This window comes from Medicago sativa, chromosome 2 (genome assembly GCF_051527215.1).
Source record: "Medicago sativa cultivar Bolivia chromosome 2, Bolivia_mono, whole genome shotgun sequence".
In the NCBI taxonomy this organism is placed as follows: Eukaryota; Viridiplantae; Streptophyta; class Magnoliopsida; order Fabales; family Fabaceae; genus Medicago; species Medicago sativa.
In genome coordinates this window covers 1,583,700-1,603,103 of record NC_140750.1, presented here as the reverse complement: position 1 = coordinate 1,603,103, position 19,404 = coordinate 1,583,700, and positions in this window count along the sequence as shown.

Genomic DNA, 19,404 nt, shown 5'->3' with positions numbered 1-19,404 from the left:
TATAGGAACCGTCTTTAATTTCTACGCGCGCGCTTTTATTTTTAAATGCTATTTGAAAATGTTATTTACACCTAAAATTTGCTAAGTGAAGAATTGGAGGGAGAAGAAAGTGTTTGAATTTTTATTTTAGTTGAATTGAAGGAATTTTGTTCCTTGCCTACGTACCCGTTTAAGGGATCAAATCCACCGTAGTTCTCTTTCAAAAATGTTTTTTGTTTTTGTTGGTTGATTTTAAGTTTGAAAATGGGATTTTGAAGAATAGAAAGAGGCCTCAAGGGCATGAGATTAGGAAATAGTGAGGTTGGATTAGTGAATTGCAAAAGAAGTCAAAGTTTGATTATTTTTTCATTGAAGTTTGATTAAGAAAATGGAAAAGAAAATACAATGGGATATTGGATCCCAAGGTTTATTTGGAAAAGATTTGAGTGAAGTTGTTCACATTTGTTTGGAAAATTGGTTTTTTCTAAGTATAAATCCTAGGCATTCATCTAAACATACAATCCTAGACATACATCTAAACATGCATATTCTAGCTATAGTGGTGTGTGTGCATGTGTCGGTGCTTGTGTCGGTGTACATTATTAGAGTCCATTGTCCTTATTACATCATACCCTAGATACATTCTATGGCCTCTTTGCCAAGAAATTAAAAGCATGAAAGTAAAATTTTACAAGAATTCCTAAATCTTTACATTCTAATTTTTGTATGGAATTGAAACTTAAAATGCAAGAAATAAAAGTGGAGAAAGAGATGAGATGTGGGATGAAATGGGAATGCTTATGGAGAATATGAGACATGAAATGAAATGGTTAGTAACACATGACAATATCAAAGGAAATAAAGCAAGAGAAATACTAGAGCATAAAGGATAGACAATAAACCAAAATAAAGGCAAAAAGAGTGCAAACATGACTAAAATTTGTTCATAGAATGCAAGAACCATATGACCTATAATTCTCACACTCCAATACATGTTAAAGGTTTAGAATCAAGTCTTGGAATGGGAATTAAGGCAACATGATTTAATTGGCATTTTAAAACAAATTTTAAGCATATTTGCATTATTTATTTACACAAGTAACTTGTAACCTAAGCAATTAACCAAGATTCACAATTATGCAACAATATCAAACACAAACAGTAGCTAAAACCCTATGAAATCAAGTGGTATAGGTCACCAATATTCATCAAGCAATTTGGATTAAAACCAAGCAAATTTTCATTCACTTTTAGCACAAAATATGACAAAAATAACAAGAAAATTAACACCTTATTTTTTACCAATTTTATCATGTAAGAATTATCACAACATGCTACAAAAATATCAAGAAATGCTTATGAAAATGTTTAGAATTTTTTGAAGATTTTTAGACTCAAGAACATGCAAAACTTCACAAATTTTAACCAAAATAGTAAAGAATTATCAAGAAAATACCACACATCTTTTTATCAAAATTTAACACGTAGAAATATCACAAAAAGGTTTAAGAAAACATCAAGGACTCATGAAAAAATTTATGGAGTTTTATGGCACAAAAATAGACATGCAGGGGTGTATGTAGCAGTTTTTTACAGCAAGAACGCAGGAACAGGGGGGTGTGAGTAGCAGAATATCACGCAGGCATAGAATATTGGGCTTGGAGCTGGTATGGGCATGGGTCTAAGGATGGTCCGACCCGGTTCAGTGGCACTATAAGAAAGCCTGAACCGGTTTCAGGCTCATTCTTTCCCATACTTCCTCTCTCTAAACGCAAAGATGAGAGAGAAGCTCTGACAGACCTGCTGGCCGGAGAAGAAGAGAGAGAGGCGGCCGGAAACCCTCCGGTGCGGTGGTTGGCCCTAGCGCCGCCGCACCGGAGTTTTTTTGCTCTTTTTTTTGAAAATTTTTATATCAAAACGTTCCTCTTTCCCTTCTCTCTTCGAATATGCAAACGGTTTTCACAAGTAATCAACAACTGGACGTAGATCTAAGAGAGAAGTTACGAACGAAAATTACCGAAAAAAGAAGAATACGAACGGTTCTGCTTCCTCTCTCTCTGGCTTCGATCCTCCTTCTCTTTCACGTTTCCTTGTTTCTTACTTCTTGCTCCCAAACTGACTCGAATTCGTTGTGGCTTGGATTCGATCTTTGTGTTGTGCTGAGTTGATTTGTTCGACTGTGATTGTTGTAGATTTGTGATGAGAATTCGAATTCGTCACTGTTTGTGATGATCAGTGCTGGATTCGAATTGATTTCTTGATGATTTTTCCGATTTCCTCTGAGTTTGTGAAACGGTTGATGAATCTGAATGTGTTCTGGAATTTTGATGTCTGTGGTGGTTTAGTGGTGGCCGTGGCTGTTAGTTACGGCGGTTTGTGGTGGTTTTGTGGTTTGTTACGGTGGTCTGAGTTAGTTACAGGGACGGTTATGATGGAGGTTTTGAGGAACTTGTTGAAGTTCTTGATGAATCTTCAATGAGTTCTTCTGATTTTTTGTGTTTGATCTGTGAGAAGATAGAGAGAGAAAAGAAAAGTTGTTATGATGATGTGTAAAGGAATGAATGGATCTGACTTTGACTGTGATGACTGGGCTTATTTATAGCTGACAAGTGTATGGACTGGACCAATAACAAACTGCCATGTGGCGTAACTAACTTTAGGACAAATAAAAGACTGACATGTGGCACTGGACTATGACTTGGGCAAAAATGGACTAAAATGCAATTTTTAGGAATTTAGGACTAAAAATAAAAATAAAATGAATTAAAATTGGTAATTGGAAAATAACGTAAAGCGAAACGTCTAAAATTGACAAAACGGACTAAAACGAACCAATGGCCTAAATGAGGTACTTTAAAGTAACCTCTCTCTGCCGAAATTTTGTGTGAAATGACTAAAATGCCCCTAGGGCTAAAACGACTGAAAATGACTCAGATGCAAATTTAAAAAATGGATTTTTGACAGGGAAATGAAACAAAAGTTTATTTAAACCAACCTGAAAGACTCAGAGACAATTTTTAGGATTTAAACAGTGACTTGACACTTGAAATGACCAAAATGCCCCTAGGGGCAAAACTGACTCAAAGTGACTTCAAATGCAGTTTTTGAAATGAACTTTGACATAGAATGAAACAGAGGCTTATTCACACTACTTGAAAGGACTCAAACAAAATTTTGAAAGACTGAGAAATTTGACATAGGAAATGACTAAAATACCCTTGCATGTACATTTTGCAAATATCATTGAAATAAAATGCAGAGAAAGGTGCAATTGATCAGAGCCAGTTCAAGTGGCTTATAATGCAAGAAAAGAAAAATTGACTAGTATTTTTAGGTCCAAAATTAGGGTATAACAGCTGCCCCTATTTAAGTTTCTTTGTCCGGAGAGTCAAGAGACGAAGTCTTAGAGTTGACGGGACGAAGATACTTAAATATTAACATTTGCACTGTTTTTGGACATAAAAATACGCTTTCAGAGTTTCAAAAACATGAATGTTATGTAATGTTTGATTATGAATGCAAGACAAACAACTGGAGTCTATGGAACCTATCATGTCACTGGGGATTCAGGTGGACATTGACAGGGTAGACAAACCAGGGAGTAGAAAATAAGGTGCAAGTTGTTCTTTGGGTCGAACTAGTCACTTGACCAAGAAAAACAAAACAAGAGATAGGTGCAAGCTGTTCTTGGGATTGAACTTGGCGCTTGACCGGAAACATAGACACATAGGCAGATACGAGCTGTTCTTTGGATCAAACTTGACACTTGGTTGAAGATACAAACAGATAGGCAGACACAAACTGTTCTTTTTGGATTGAACTGGCTGTTTGGCTGGAGACATAGACAAGAGGGTTGACACAAGCCGTTTCTTTGGATCGAACTTGCTTGTTGGATTATCACCACATCATGTGGGGGAGTGCAGACTGTTCCCTTAGAACGAACTTGTCGTTTGACCGATAACAAAGCATAAGCTGGGTACAAACTGTTCTTCAGATTGAACTTGTCGTCTGACTGATAACGAAGCATGAGCTGGGTACAAACTGTTCTTCAGATTGAACTTGCCGTTTGTCCGGAAGCATAGGCATATAAGCAGGTACAAGTGGTTCTTTTTTGGATCGAACCTGGCACTTGACCAAAAACAAGATACAAATTGAGAGTCTGGTTTAACAAGATACCAATTGAATACCAATTGAAGGTAAATTGTCATTGACTTGGTTTGAGGATAGACATGACCATTTTTGTTGGCCCAAGAGTAAATTGACATTGATTTGAGTTGAAAATTGACATTGACATTGACATTGACATTAGATATTGGCATTTGACATTGACATTGACATTGGATATTGACATTGACATTGGAATTGAAATTGGAGATTGACATTGGAATTGTCATTGAAATTGGAATTGGAACTGGAGATTGGAAATTTGGCATTGTCATTGGATATTGACATTGGAATTGGAATTGGAATTGCTTCGATTTTGACAGTTGAAATTGAAATTGAGATTGGAAATTGCTTCGAATTTGACAGGTTGAAATTGAATTGAATTTGGAATTGGAATTGAAGTTGAAATTTGAAATTGAATTTGACAGTTGGAATTTGGACTGAATTTGACAGTTGACAGTTGAAAGTTGGATATGCAACATGTATGTATGGTATAGCAAGATTATTGGATGTATGAGCACATAGAACGTATGATTATGCATGTATGAATGCTTGAAATGCATGATTGGCTGGCAGTTGGACAGAGAAAGTTTCACAGAGATGGACAAGACATTGGAAGATTGGGCACGTAGTGGCTCGTGCTGCAACATATTCACAGGGGAAAACCTCTCTTGGAGAGACCGTCGTTGAGACGTATTGAATCCATGGCTGAGGGCAATAAAACTTGTAGAGGAGGGACCCTTGGAAGGTCCTTGGATACAGGTCGCAGCTGCTAGGCGTGTCAGTGCTGAGTAAACATCGGATGTTTGCATCTGTGGTCAATGCTTTTCAATATTTCATTCTTTCATTTTCAAACCCCACTTTTGCCTGAACCGCCCTTTCGGGTTTTCGATTCACCGGGGAATAGGTTCTTTTCATTGCCCCATTTTTGCCTGAATTGCCTTCATAGGTTGTCAATCAGCGGGGTGCTCATTTTTGCCTAAGCTGCCCTTTCGGGTTTTCAACTTAGCGATCTTTTTATTTTCATTTTTCATTTTTTCATTTTCATTTTCATTCTGTTTTTCATTCTTGCCATTGACCACAGATCATCCTGGGGAGTAACCTGCTTGTAACATGTATTGAGATAGACATTGATAGACATTTAGTCATGCATGTTTCATTGAAATGTACCCTATTGCTCAGGTTTGCTTTCAAAATAGACAGAAAAGAGTTTTCAATTTTCAAAGATGTTTGTTTCAGACATTGACGTTATCAAATAGAAAGAAAATGTTTTGTATATAACATTGAAAGTGGAAAGAAAAATAGAGTTTCAAACAATAGAAAGGCTCAAATTGATGTAGAAGAGTAAAAATCAGCCAAAGGCGTGACTTCACGGATTTACAAAGCTTGGAAGATGGTAATTTTATTGGTTGGTGGTACATTGAACACGATAACCGCTACATTTCATAGAAACTTTGAATTCACAAGTACAGAAGCCTCTGATGAAGACGATCATTGACAGTTGCAGATGCCCCAAGGGGTGATGGTAGTTTGCCAGATATAGTTACTTGTCTTTTATTGTCAACCTCATTTTTGCATGAACCGCCCTTTCGGGTTTTCGGCTCATCGAGGCGCTCATTCTTGCCTGAGTTGCGTACAATCTCAGCGAGCTTTTTCATATTCATTTTTTTTTGTCCCTAACTTTTGCCTGGATCGCCCTTTCGGGTTTTCGATCCGCCGGGAAGCGCTTTTTTGCCTAGGCCGCCCTTTCGGGTTTTCGACCTACCACGCTGTTCTTTTCTTTTTAGACAAAGTATTTCTTGACTATATCGGCATTGACAGGATTTGGGAGTTCAACACCATCCATATGTGTAAGAATCAAAGCACCACCAGAGAAAGCCTTCTTGACAACATAAGGACCTTCATAGTTAGGTGTCCACTTGCCCCTTGGGTCGGGTTGCTGACTTATTCTTCTTTTCAATACAAGTTCGCCTTCCTTGAATTCTCGAGGTCGGACTTTCTTGTCAAAAGCATTCTTCATCCGCACTTGATACAACTGTCCGTGAGCCATAGCATCCATACGTTTCTCTTCAATCAGATTCAATTGATCGTACCGACTTTGACACCATTCAGCCTCAGTTAACTTTGCTTCCATGATCACTCGAAGAGATGGAATCTCCACTTCCAGAGGGAGAACTGCTTCCATACCATATACCAGAGAGAAAGGGGTTGCCCCGGTTGAACTGCGCACTGTAGTACGGTAACCATGCAAGGCAAAAGGTAACATTTCATGCCAGTCTTTGTAAGTAGTGACCATCTTCTGAACAATCTTCTTGATGTTCTTGTTAGCGGCCTCCACTGCACCATTCATCTGAGGTCTATAAGGGGAAGAGTTGTGATGTTCAATCTTGAATTCTTCACATAAAGCCTGCATCATGCTATTGTTCAGATTGGAACCATTGTCAGTGATAATTTTGTTGGGAACACCATATCGACAGATGATGTTATTCTTGATAAACTTGACAACCACTTGCTTGGTCACATTTGCATAGGAAGCAGCTTCAACCCACTTGGTGAAGTAGTCAATTGCCACCAGAATGAAACGATGTCCATTGGAAGCCTTTGGTTCGATTCTTCCGATCATGTCAATGCCCCACATAGAGAAAGGCCATGGGGAAGAGATAACATTGAGAGCGTGTGGAGGCACATGAATCTTGTCAGCATAAACTTGACATTTGTGGCATCTTTTGGCATGTTTGTGGCAGTCACGCTCCATAGTTATCCAGTAATAGCCGGCTCTTAACAGTTTCCTCGACATGGTGTGGCCCGAAGCATGGGTCCCAAAGGTACCGTCATGTACATCATGCATCAATTTCTCAGCTTCTTGTTTGTCAACACATCTCAATAAGACCATGTCATAGTTCCTCTTGTATAGGATTTCCCCGTCCAGAAGGAATCTGCTAGCCCATCGTCTCAAGGTCTTTTTATCTCTGTTGGAAGCACCAGGTGGATATTCGCGATTCTGCAAGAATTGTTTGATGTTGTAATACCAAGGCTTTTTATCATTCACATCTTCATCAGCTTGATCTGGCATATTTTCAATAGTAAACACATGAGCGGGTCTATCAAGACGTTGCACTTTGATTACAGGCACATCATTCCAGTGATTGACACGAAACATGGAAGACAGAGTAGCAAGAGCGTCAGCCATCTGATTTTCATCCCGAGGGATGTGGTGCAGTTCAACCTTTGTAAAGTATGTCAACAGCCGTCTCGCATAGTCACGGTATGGGATCAGCTTCTCATGATGAGTCTCCCATTCACCCTTTATCTGATTAATAACAAGTGCAGAATCTCCATAGATGTCAAGGTGCTTAATTCTCAGGTCAAGGGCTTCTTCAATGCCCAAGATGCATGCTTCATATTCAGCTATGTTGTTCGTGCATTCAAAAGTTATTCGAGCGGTGAAAGGAATATGGTGCCCCTGCGGAGTCACAATGATGGCTCCAATTCCTTTACCGTAAGCATTAACGGCACCATCAAACACCAATCCCCACTTGCTATTGGGATCTGGCCCTTCATTGATCAGTGGCTCTTCACAGTCTTTTGCTTTCAGATACATAATCTCTTCATCAGGGAAATCAAACTTAATTGGCTGGTAATCATCAAGAGGTTGGCAAGCAAGATGCTCAGCAAGGACACTTCCTTTGATTGCTTTCTGAGCTTTGTACACAATATCATATTCAGACAATAACATTTGCCAACGCGCAATCTTTCCAGTAACAGCAGGCTTTTCAAAAATGTACTTGATTGGATCCATTCGGGATATCAATCAAGTTGTATGATTCACCATGTAATGACGCAGGCGTTTGGCAGCCCAGGCTAAAGCACAACAAGTCTTTTCAAGCATCGTATACCGAGTCTCACAGTCGGTGAATTTCTTGCTCAGATAGTAGATAGCATGCTCTTTCTTACCAGTCTCGTCTTGCTGACCGAGAACACAACCCACTGAATCATCTAACACTGACAAGTACATAATCAAAGGCCTTCCTTCCACTGGTGGTACAAGGATAGGTGGTTCCAACAGGTATTCTTTAATGCTATCAAAAGCTTCCTGACATTCATCATTCCATACAACAGGCTGATTCTTTCTGAGCAATTTGAAGATGGGACCACAAGTAGTAGTCATGTGAGATATGAATCTTGAAATGTAATTCAGACGCCCGAGGAAACCTCTGACTTGCTTTTCAGTTTGAGGGGCCGGCATCTCTCTGATGGCTCGGACTTTGTCAGGATCAACTTCAATGCCTCTTTGGCTGACAATGAAGCCTAGCAACTTTCCAGATCTTACACCAAATGTGCACTTGTTAGGATTCAACCGCAGCTTGTACTTTCTCAGTCTTTCAAACATCTTTTTCAAATACACAACATGCTGCTCTTCATCACTGGACTTCACAATCATATCATCAACATATACCTCAATCTCTTTGTGAATCATATCATGAAACAGAGTGGTCATACCCCTTTGATAGGTAGCACCAGCATTTATCAAGCCAAACGGCATCACCTTATAGCAGAACGTTCCCCACGGAGTGATGAAGGACGTCTTTTCTCTATCTTCAGGTGACATTCGTATCTGGTTGTAGCCAGAGAAACCATCCATGAAGGAGAATACTTTGGATTGAGCAGTACTGTCAACAAGCACATCAATATGAGGCAATGGGAAGTTATCCTTTGGACTAGCTTTATTCAGATCTCTGTAGTCAACACACATTCGAACTTTCCCATCTTTCTTTGGTACTGGTACGATGTTGGCAATCCACTCAGGGTATTCAGCCGTCATGAGGAAACCCGCATCAATTTGTTTTTGTACTTCAGCCTTGATCTTAAGAGCCATGTCTGGACGAGACCTTCTCAATTTCTGTTTGACAGGAGGACATTCAGGTCTTGTCGGTATCCGATGTTCCACAATCTTGGGATCTAGACCCGGCATATCTTCATAGGACCATGCAAAGACATCTGGATAATCATGGAGAAGCTGAATGATTTTCTTTTTCACCTCTGGCTCAAGTGCAGCACCAATCTTGATTTCTCGCTTGTTCTCTTCAGTACCCAGGTTGATGAGTTCAATCTCTTCCTGGTGAGGCTGAATGGCTCTTCTTTCTTGCTCAAGCAGTCGAGTGATCTCATACGGTATCTCTTCGTAATCATCATCCTCATCTTCAGCTTCATATACAGGGAATTCAAAATTTGGAGGAACCATAGGGTCACTGTGTTCAACGGGTTTATTATGGTTCAATCTGCATAATATGATTGGGATGATTTTAGAAAAAGTTTTTCATGCAGATTTTTGAAATTAATAAGAAAATAACAAATGTTTTGGTTTTTTCTGGCATTACCATTATTTCCAAGAAAAAGGCACTAAAAAGTAAAAAAACAAAGAGTCGTGAGAAAAACGACAACTTTTATTGATAACGGCAATGCCGAAACAAACACGCCCTTACAAAGATATCACTTTCGCCTTGGGCAGAGCGAAAGGATTGTTATTTTGAAAACAAGAAACATGAGCAACAAAACACATTACATGGAAGCATGCATGACTAAGGGAACATCAATGGCTTCCCAATTTCTCACAGTGCCTCCTGGTATAATAAATGTAGGCACGTGGCTTCTTTCAGCAGCATCTTCGGTAATAGCATTGATGAACCCAGCACTGTAGAAGGTTCCCTTTGAAACAGCAGATGTCGGGGAGAATCCAAGGCCCTCTTTACGCTTGTTTTCCAGAATCTGAATCACCTTGCCCCAGCCAGCAGCTTGCCCTGCTTGAACAGCCTTCTGGGCGTCTTTCAGTGAAGCCATGCTAGCACCAGCCCTCCGGGGCTCTGCACCCTCAACAGTCAAGCCTGGCACAATCACACATACATCACTGGCAATCAAGTGTTTGTTATCCATCAGACTCTGGATATCATCTTGCACAACACAACAGCCCATAGGATTCCGACGACATTCTGGACAAGAATCATGATCATGTTTGAACAGAGAAGCCTGGCAAAGCTTGACATGTAATGGCACCAAGGGAGTAACGACATTGCGGACATCCAACATGGGATCCTCTTGAGGAACGGGAATCCTTTCAAAAGCCTCAATCATATTGACAGCAGCATGGTTCGGAAGCGGATTGTCAAGGACATGAGGAACACTGTTCTCAAAAGTCAAACGTCCTTTTTCTATCAGATCTTTCACAATATATTTCAGAGCAAAGCAACCTTCGATATCATGGCCTTGAGCACCCTGATGGAATTCACATGTTAGGTCCTGACGGAACCTGGGAGGCAATGGATTAGGCGGAGGCCTGCCTGGTCTAGTGACGCAATGTCCCTTAGCCAGTAGAGTTGGGAGCAGCTCACCATACCGCATTGGTATTGTTGGAAAAGAAGGTTTGGGTCGGGGACCCTGTTGTTGCTGCCGTTGCTGTTGAGCAGGAGGCTGTTGTTGTGTTTGCTGAGGGATAGCATTGACGGGCATTGGTGGTTGACCCGGTGGTAGAGGGTATTGCTGGTAGAATGGTGGGAAAAAAGGATGCTGAGAGTATTGCATGTAGTGATAAGGCAGAGGTAGTTGCATGGCTGCTGCAGACGGGTTACCAGACACCATTCCTACGTCAGATTCTTTTCTCTTGTGGTGACCATTACCATACTTCTTTGGTGCACTGTTTGAAGATTCGCCCTTCTCAAGGACAATAATACCATCTCGGACAGCCTCTTCTAGACGGGTTCCCATTGTAACCATGTCAGAGAAGTTGTTCGGAGCAGAGACTATCATTCTCTCCTTATATTCCTTCTTTAGAGTCTTCAGGAATGTCTGCGTTAATTCTTCCTCATCAAGTCGAGGAGAAACACGGGCAGCTGCCCCTCTCCACCTCTGAGCATATTCACGGAAGGTTTCATCTGATTTCTGAGATAGGGCTTTAAGAGAGTCCCTATTTGGCTTCAGACGGGTGTTGAACTCATATTGACCTTCAAAAGCAGCAGCGAGTTCCTCAAAGGTATGAATGTTATCTTTGCTCAGACTAGTGTACCAATCTGCTGCATCATCTGTCAAGCTACTCTGAAAGCAGTGGATCATCAGTGCATCATTGTCGGCGTAGTTAGCCATCTTTCGGACATACCGGGTAACATGGTTATGTGGGCAAGAAGTCCCATTGTACTTGTCAAATTCTGGCTCTTTGAATTTCTTAGGAACCTCAAATCGGGATACCAAGCATAGATCGCGAGCTTTAGTAGGAGCACCATTGTTTCCCCGGCTAGCCTTGACTTCACGGAGTTCTCCAGCCAACTCCCTCAACTGTTTCTTCATAGCTTCCATTGCGGGATCTTGTCCACGCGGAGTATCAACATCAACTACCTGTTGCACAGTGTGTACAATAGGATCGGTAACAACAGTAGTTACTTGAGGCATAGCAGTAGACACAGGAATCTGTCCTTGACCAGCAAAACCAGAGACACCAGCAGCAGTATTAGGAGAATAGTAAGCTGAGAGGCCATAAGGACGGCCGTTGGGCATAACAAAACGAGCATCAGTAGCCACAGTAGATAGTGGGATAGAGGGAACCACCTCCGTAGTAACTGGAACAGAAGTGGCTGGCTGTTCTTGTGAAGCCATCATAGCGGACATAGCGTCATGAGCCTTAGCCAAGTCTTCTTTCATGGCAGCCAATTCGGCACGGAGCTGAGCATTTTCTTCCTCAAAGTTAGCCATTATCCTTCTCTTGTGAAATCTTGTCTGATGAATTCTATCTGGTTGGTAGACTTTGCGAACACGAGCCACTTTTCAGACTGCGGCGGACAAAACCAGGAGGCAATGAGCACGAGAGAGGTTTTTTGTGGTCAATGAGTGCATATGATGCATGAAATGTGCTGATGTATATGCAAAAAGACTCTTTTTAGGTTATCGAAGGGTTCTAGACAAATTATGAACTCGTAAACATTACTAAACAACAATTAACATAAACGGGAATCAAACAACTAACATATAGTTTTACAAGACAAATCCAACATGAACAAATGGAAATAACAACAGGAAATGGAAATCCTCAAGCATAGGAAGTGGAAGCGTCGTCCTCAGAGTCGGACTCATAGTCGCAGTATCGTGCGTAGAAGTCACGGGCACCCCTAGCTCTCTTGGAGTCCCTCATAAGCAACCTGTCTTTCTCCTCAATCTCTCTCCTAGCCTTAGCTAACTCTTTCTTCAGTGTCAAGACCTCATGAGTCTGCTGCTCACCTTTTCCATCCAAAGTCATGATCAAGTTCTCAGCCTCATAGTATCTAGCCCTCCACTGATGCTTCTCCCGACTCTCCATAGCTAGATGCTCCTGATACATCTCCTGGGTAGGTGGGAGTAGAGGCAAAGGCATGGTAGGAATAGATGCAGACACGTATCTCATAGAGGGGTAAGGCATACCAATCTCCTCAGCTTGGTTTATCACCCACTGTGTATAGGCCTCATGAGCAATACCGGACCTTACGCCCATATGCTTCACCTCTTTCTTCCGAAGCTTAGTCCAAGCTTGCATGAAATCTTCTCTAATTCCGGTGGGGGCATTGGAGTAGTGAAAGAAGTAGGGAGCCATAGCAAGATTGATGGGCTTATCTCTCATCGGGAAACCAAATTGTCGCAAAGCAAGTTCCGGGTTATAGTTGATTCCACCCCGGGTACCAAGAAGAGGTACATTAAGAAACTTTCCACCACCAAAGATGATTTCCTTGACTCTAGAAGCGGGAGTGAGCCAAACCACTTCATTAGGAGTGAGAGCCATAATCCTCTGTGAAATAGACCAATTCCTCGGATTGTCGTGGAAAGACTGCGGAAGGTGCGAAATAAACCACCTATAGAGGAGAGGCACACAACAAAGAATATATCCACGACCTTTGGCGGAACGATCGTGGATAGCATGGTATGTGTCAGCTAGCAAAGTAGGAACCGGATTCTTGGAGTGGAAGATCATAATAGCATTCATGTCCACGAAGCCATCAAGATTCGGAAAGAGAATAAGCCCATAGATGAGAAGTGCAAGAATAGCCTCGAGAGTGTCCTGACAAGTGGTATTGAGGTTGGCCTTCCCAAGAAGATACTCTGAAGTGAACCCTCGGATGTGTGCCTTAGTGACAAGATTCTTGGAGACATCAGTGGTCTTGAGATAGAGATCTTTAGCAATAACCAATGGAGGAAGAGGATTTTCAGGTCCTGAGAAAGGTACCCCCTTAGCAATAGATAAACCCATCAAGGAAGAATAAGCCTCTAGAGTAGGCACCAACTGAAAGTCTGGGAAAGTAAAGCACCGATACCCCGGATCATAGAATTGCACTAGAGTGTGCACAAGCTTCTCATCCACATTAGTATGGAGAATAGGAAGTAAAGCCCCGTAACGGCGTCGGAAACCAGTCGGATCCTCAATCTTGAGTGCCAAATCCCTCAAACTAGCCAAATCCACTTCCTTGAACTTGTAGGACTTAGTCATCTTCATCCCTACAATGTTTACAATTTCAACTTGTCTAAGCCCTTCGATAACGATGCATGACAAAAAGTTTATGCATGTATGCATGTATGCATGAATGCATGATTATGTTCAAGTTCGGAGAAAACATGGTGGGTTGAAGTTCAAAGTCGAGGAGTCATGGGTGGACACGGTGTCCGGTGAATCTAGGGCTTTAGGATAATAGTAACCGGGTTCTAAAAAAGGTTCCCAAGTTGCAACCTCTCCGACGTATCCCATGGTGTCACGAGTCAACACTCGCTCCATGATTATACGTGGAAAGTCTAACTTGAGTGTAGTATCGCGTGACGACTAAAACTCGAGACGACACCCGGTTTAGCCTCCGCACTACATCCTAGGAAATGGCCATGGATGGGTTTGGTTATCTACGGTTCATAGCGTCATAGAACAATTAGAAGCAAAGTGCCTAAACGCGACAACTCGCGCCGACAACATCACCCCCAAAATGCCTCAGCTATGTGGGATTGATCGCATAATCCAAAACACGAGGCAACCCCCGGAATGAATTGTCGATTATATCCCCCCTAAATCCTAAGTTCACTCAGCCCGGGTGCAGGACTTTTGATATTCTCACCCCACACGTTTGCAAGAAATTAAACATTTATTCACATAGGAAAGCAAGTAAAGAAGCAAGTAAAAATACAAGCGCAAGCGTGGAAATAAAGACTAGGCGTAACTCTCGAATACCCCCCAGCGGAGTCGCCAGCTGTTTTATCTTGGTTTTCGGGTGTCAAACATTGATTATGTTTGAACCTTTTAAACCGGTGATATCTTATTTTTTCTTGGGAAGGGAAAAAGTAAGCAAAACCCTTGAGAATCGAGGTCCGGGAGTTGTTTTCGCTACGGGAAGGTGTTAGGCACCCATAACGACTATAGTAACCTATAGGAACCGTCTTTAATTTCTACGCGCGCGCTTTTATTTTTAAATGCTATTTGAAAATGTTATTTACACCTAAAATTTGCTAAGTGAAGAATTGGAGGGAGAAGAAAGTGTTTGAATTTTTATTTTAGTTGAATTGAAGGAATTTTGTTCCTTGCCTACGTACCCGTTTAAGGGATCAAATCCACCGTAGTTCTCTTTCAAAAATGTTTTTTGTTTTTGTTGGTTGATTTTAAGTTTGAAAATGGGATTTTGAAGAATAGAAAGAGGCCTCAAGGGCATGAGATTAGGAAATAGTGAGGTTGGATTAGTGAATTGCAAAAGAAGTCAAAGTTTGATTATTTTTTCATTGAAGTTTGATTAAGAAAATGGAAAAGAAAATACAATGGGATATTGGATCCCAAGGTTTATTTGGAAAAGATTTGAGTGAAGTTGTTCACATTTGTTTGGAAAATTGGTTTTTTCTAAGTATAAATCCTAGGCATTCATCTAAACATACAATCCTAGACATACATCTAAACATGCATATTCTAGCTATAGTGGTGTGTGTGCATGTGTCGGTGCTTGTGTCGGTGTACATTATTAGAGTCCATTGTCCTTATTACATCATACCCTAGATACATTCTATGGCCTCTTTGCCAAGAAATTAAAAGCATGAAAGTAAAATTTTACAAGAATTCCTAAATCTTTACATTCTAATTTTTGTATGGAATTGAAACTTAAAATGCAAGAAATAAAAGTGGAGAAAGAGATGAGATGTGGGATGAAATGGGAATGCTTATGGAGAATATGAGACATGAAATGAAATGGTTAGTAACACATGACAATATCAAAGGAAATAAAGCAAGAGAAATACTAGAGCATAAAGGATAGACAATAAACCAAAATAAAGGCAAAAAGAGTGCAAACATGACTAAAATTTGTTCATAGAATGCAAGAACCATATGACCTATAATTCTCACACTCCAATACATGTTAAAGGTTTAGAATCAAGTCTTGGAATGGGAATTAAGGCAACATGATTTAATTGGCATTTTAAAACAAATTTTAAGCATATTTGCATTATTTATTTACACAAGTAACTTGTAACCTAAGCAATTAACCAAGATTCACAATTATGCAACAATATCAAACACAAACAGTAGCTAAAACCCTATGAAATCAAGTGGTATAGGTCACCAATATTCATCAAGCAATTTGGATTAAAACCAAGCAAATTTTCATTCACTTTTAGCACAAAATATGACAAAAATAACAAGAAAATTAACACCTTATTTTTTACCAATTTTATCATGTAAGAATTATCACAACATGCTACAAAAATATCAAGAAATGCTTATGAAAATGTTTAGAATTTTTTGAAGATTTTTAGACTCAAGAACATGCAAAACTTCACAAATTTTAACCAAAATAGTAAAGAATTATCAAGAAAATACCACACATCTTTTTATCAAAATTTAACACGTAGAAATATCACAAAAAGGTTTAAGAAAACATCAAGGACTCATGAAAAAATTTATGGAGTTTTATGGCACAAAAATAGACATGCAGGGGTGTATGTAGCAGTTTTTTACAGCAAGAACGCAGGAACAGGGGGGTGTGAGTAGCAGAATATCACGCAGGCATAGAATATTGGGCTTGGAGCTGGTATGGGCATGGGTCTAAGGATGGTCCGACCCGGTTCAGTGGCACTATAAGAAAGCCTGAACCGGTTTCAGGCTCATTCTTTCCCATACTTCCTCTCTCTAAACGCAAAGATGAGAGAGAAGCTCTGACAGACCTGCTGGCCGGAGAAGAAGAGAGAGAGGCGGCCGGAAACCCTCCGGTGCGGTGGTTGGCCCTAGCGCCGCCGCACCGGAGTTTTTTTGCTCTTTTTTTTGAAAATTTTTATATCAAAACGTTCCTCTTTCCCTTCTCTCTTCGAATATGCAAACGGTTTTCACAAGTAATCAACAACTGGACGTAGATCTAAGAGAGAAGTTACGAACGAAAATTACCGAAAAAAGAAGAATACGAACGGTTCTGCTTCCTCTCTCTCTGGCTTCGATCCTCCTTCTCTTTCACGTTTCCTTGTTTCTTACTTCTTGCTCCCAAACTGACTCGAATTCGTTGTGGCTTGGATTCGATCTTTGTGTTGTGCTGAGTTGATTTGTTCGACTGTGATTGTTGTAGATTTGTGATGAGAATTCGAATTCGTCACTGTTTGTGATGATCAGTGCTGGATTCGAATTGATTTCTTGATGATTTTTCCGATTTCCTCTGAGTTTGTGAAACGGTTGATGAATCTGAATGTGTTCTGGAATTTTGATGTCTGTGGTGGTTTAGTGGTGGCCGTGGCTGTTAGTTACGGCGGTTTGTGGTGGTTTTGTGGTTTGTTACGGTGGTCTGAGTTAGTTACAGGGACGGTTATGATGGAGGTTTTGAGGAACTTGTTGAAGTTCTTGATGAATCTTCAATGAGTTCTTCTGATTTTTTGTGTTTGATCTGTGAGAAGATAGAGAGAGAAAAGAAAAGTTGTTATGATGATGTGTAAAGGAATGAATGGATCTGACTTTGACTATGATGACTGGGCTTATTTATAGCTGACAAGTGTATGGACTGGACCAATAACAAACTGCCATGTGGCGTAACTAACTTTAGGACAAATAAAAGACTGACATGTGGCACTGGACTATGACTTGGGCAAAAATGGACTAAAATGCAATTTTTAGGAATTTAGGACTAAAAATAAAAATAAAATGAATTAAAATTGGTAATTGGAAAATAACGTAAAGCGAAACGTCTAAAATTGACAAAACGGACTAAAACGAACCAATGGCCTAAATGAGGTACTTTAAAGTAACCTCTCTCTGCCGAAATTTTGTGTGAAATGACTAAAATGCCCCTAGGGCTAAAACGACTGAAAATGACTCAGATGCAAATTTAAAAAATGGATTTTTGACAGGGAAATGAAACAAAAGTTTATTTAAACCAACCTGAAAGACTCAGAGACAATTTTTAGGATTTAAACAGTGACTTGACACTTGAAATGACCAAAATGCCCCTAGGGGCAAAACTGACTCAAAGTGACTTCAAATGCAGTTTTTGAAATGGACTTTGACATAGAATGAAACAGAGGCTTATTCACACTACTTGAAAGGACTCAAACAAAATTTTGAAAGACTGAGAAATTTGACATAGGAAATGACTAAAATACCCTTGCATGTACATTTTGCAAATATCATTGAAATAAAATGCAGAGAAAGGTGCAATTGATCAGAGCCAGTTCAAGTGGCTTATAATGCAAGAAAAGAAAAATTGACTAGTATTTTTAGGTCCAAAATTAGGGTATAACACGTTCATACTAAGTGCTAGGGCTTTGTTATGAAATAGTGGTAGCAATTCTTGTCTTTTGAAAAGAAAAATAATTAAAAATGTATTTTAAGGTTAAAATTTAATCTTTTCTAAATGTGATTATTTAATTATGTTTTATATGATAATTGTGTGATGTGGAATGATAATTGTATTTTATTTTATTATGTTTATATGTTTTTGTGATGCTGAGAAAGACATGTTAGATTTTGATTAATTAAGGAAAATGAAAAGAGATGAAAATGTGAGTTTTATTGAAAAGATTGTTTTTGATCATGTTCATGGTGATGTGAGATATATAATTATTTTCTATGTGGTGCCTTTGTGGCGGGTAAATATCATATTGCATTGTGGTGCCTAAGTGGCGGGATTTAGTTTGCATTTCTTAGTGGTGCCTAAGTGGCGGGATTTAGTTTTCATTATCATTATCATGCATGTCATATGCATCTGTGTGGTGCCTGTGTGGCGGGAATTGCAATTATATTCTGTGTGGATGCCTGTGTGGCGGGAATTGCAATTATATTTCTGTGTGGATGCCTTAGTGGCGGGAATTATATCCGGATCATATAGTTATAAGAGCATGCATTTTGCACATCATAGCATTGCATTGGGTCTATTATACCTCTGTGTGTTGATAAGTGATTAAACTGTTATATATATAAAAGAAATGTGTATGAACTTTACCTTAAAGACTTAAATGTATTTTTCTTATTTCTTTTTGATTGATAAGTTTTGATATTATCTATTTTATGACATTGTTTCTGGTGCTTTGAGTATGAACCAATTTGGATAAGGAAATTGACCCTTACATTAATATAATGTTGTAGGTACCAAAGATGATATATGAAGTTTGATGTGTGATGAAAGCGTACGCGGGGACAAAAATTGGGTTTTTATTGAATTGTAATTTTAGAAGTAATTTTGAAGGATATTAGTTTAAGAATTTTAATTAAATTATGTTAAGAATTTTGTATAGGTTTTGCTAGAATATATATATTATTGATGAAATAAAAAAAAATAGTAGTGTTTTTCGAAAAATGAAAATGAATTAGGCGTAGTGTCTTGGATCAAAATCCGGGACGTTACAGGAGTAGATTCGGTGGATCGGGAAAAATGTTAATAAGTTTTGCAATAGAATAATTTAATAAAATTATTCTATTATTACTTTTTTCCTAAGAGTCATGACACTCGTTATTTGTCTAGTATACTTTACTATGTTTGATTGTTTGATTCAAAAATTAAACTTAGTCAATTGGTTGAAGAAAAAATAGATGCAATATCAACATAATAAAAAATTAAACTAATTATTTATTCAAAATTTAGATCAAATACATCAACTTTTGTAACTTTCTCTGAGTATCAATTTGTGATATAAAAAGAATGAAACTCAAGGATTGTATAATACTAAACAATTTCACCAAGGAGATTCATGGTGAGGCTTAACCAAGGAAATTCAATGTGGAAGGTGGTAGTGAGCAAACGCTCATCCACTTTGAAT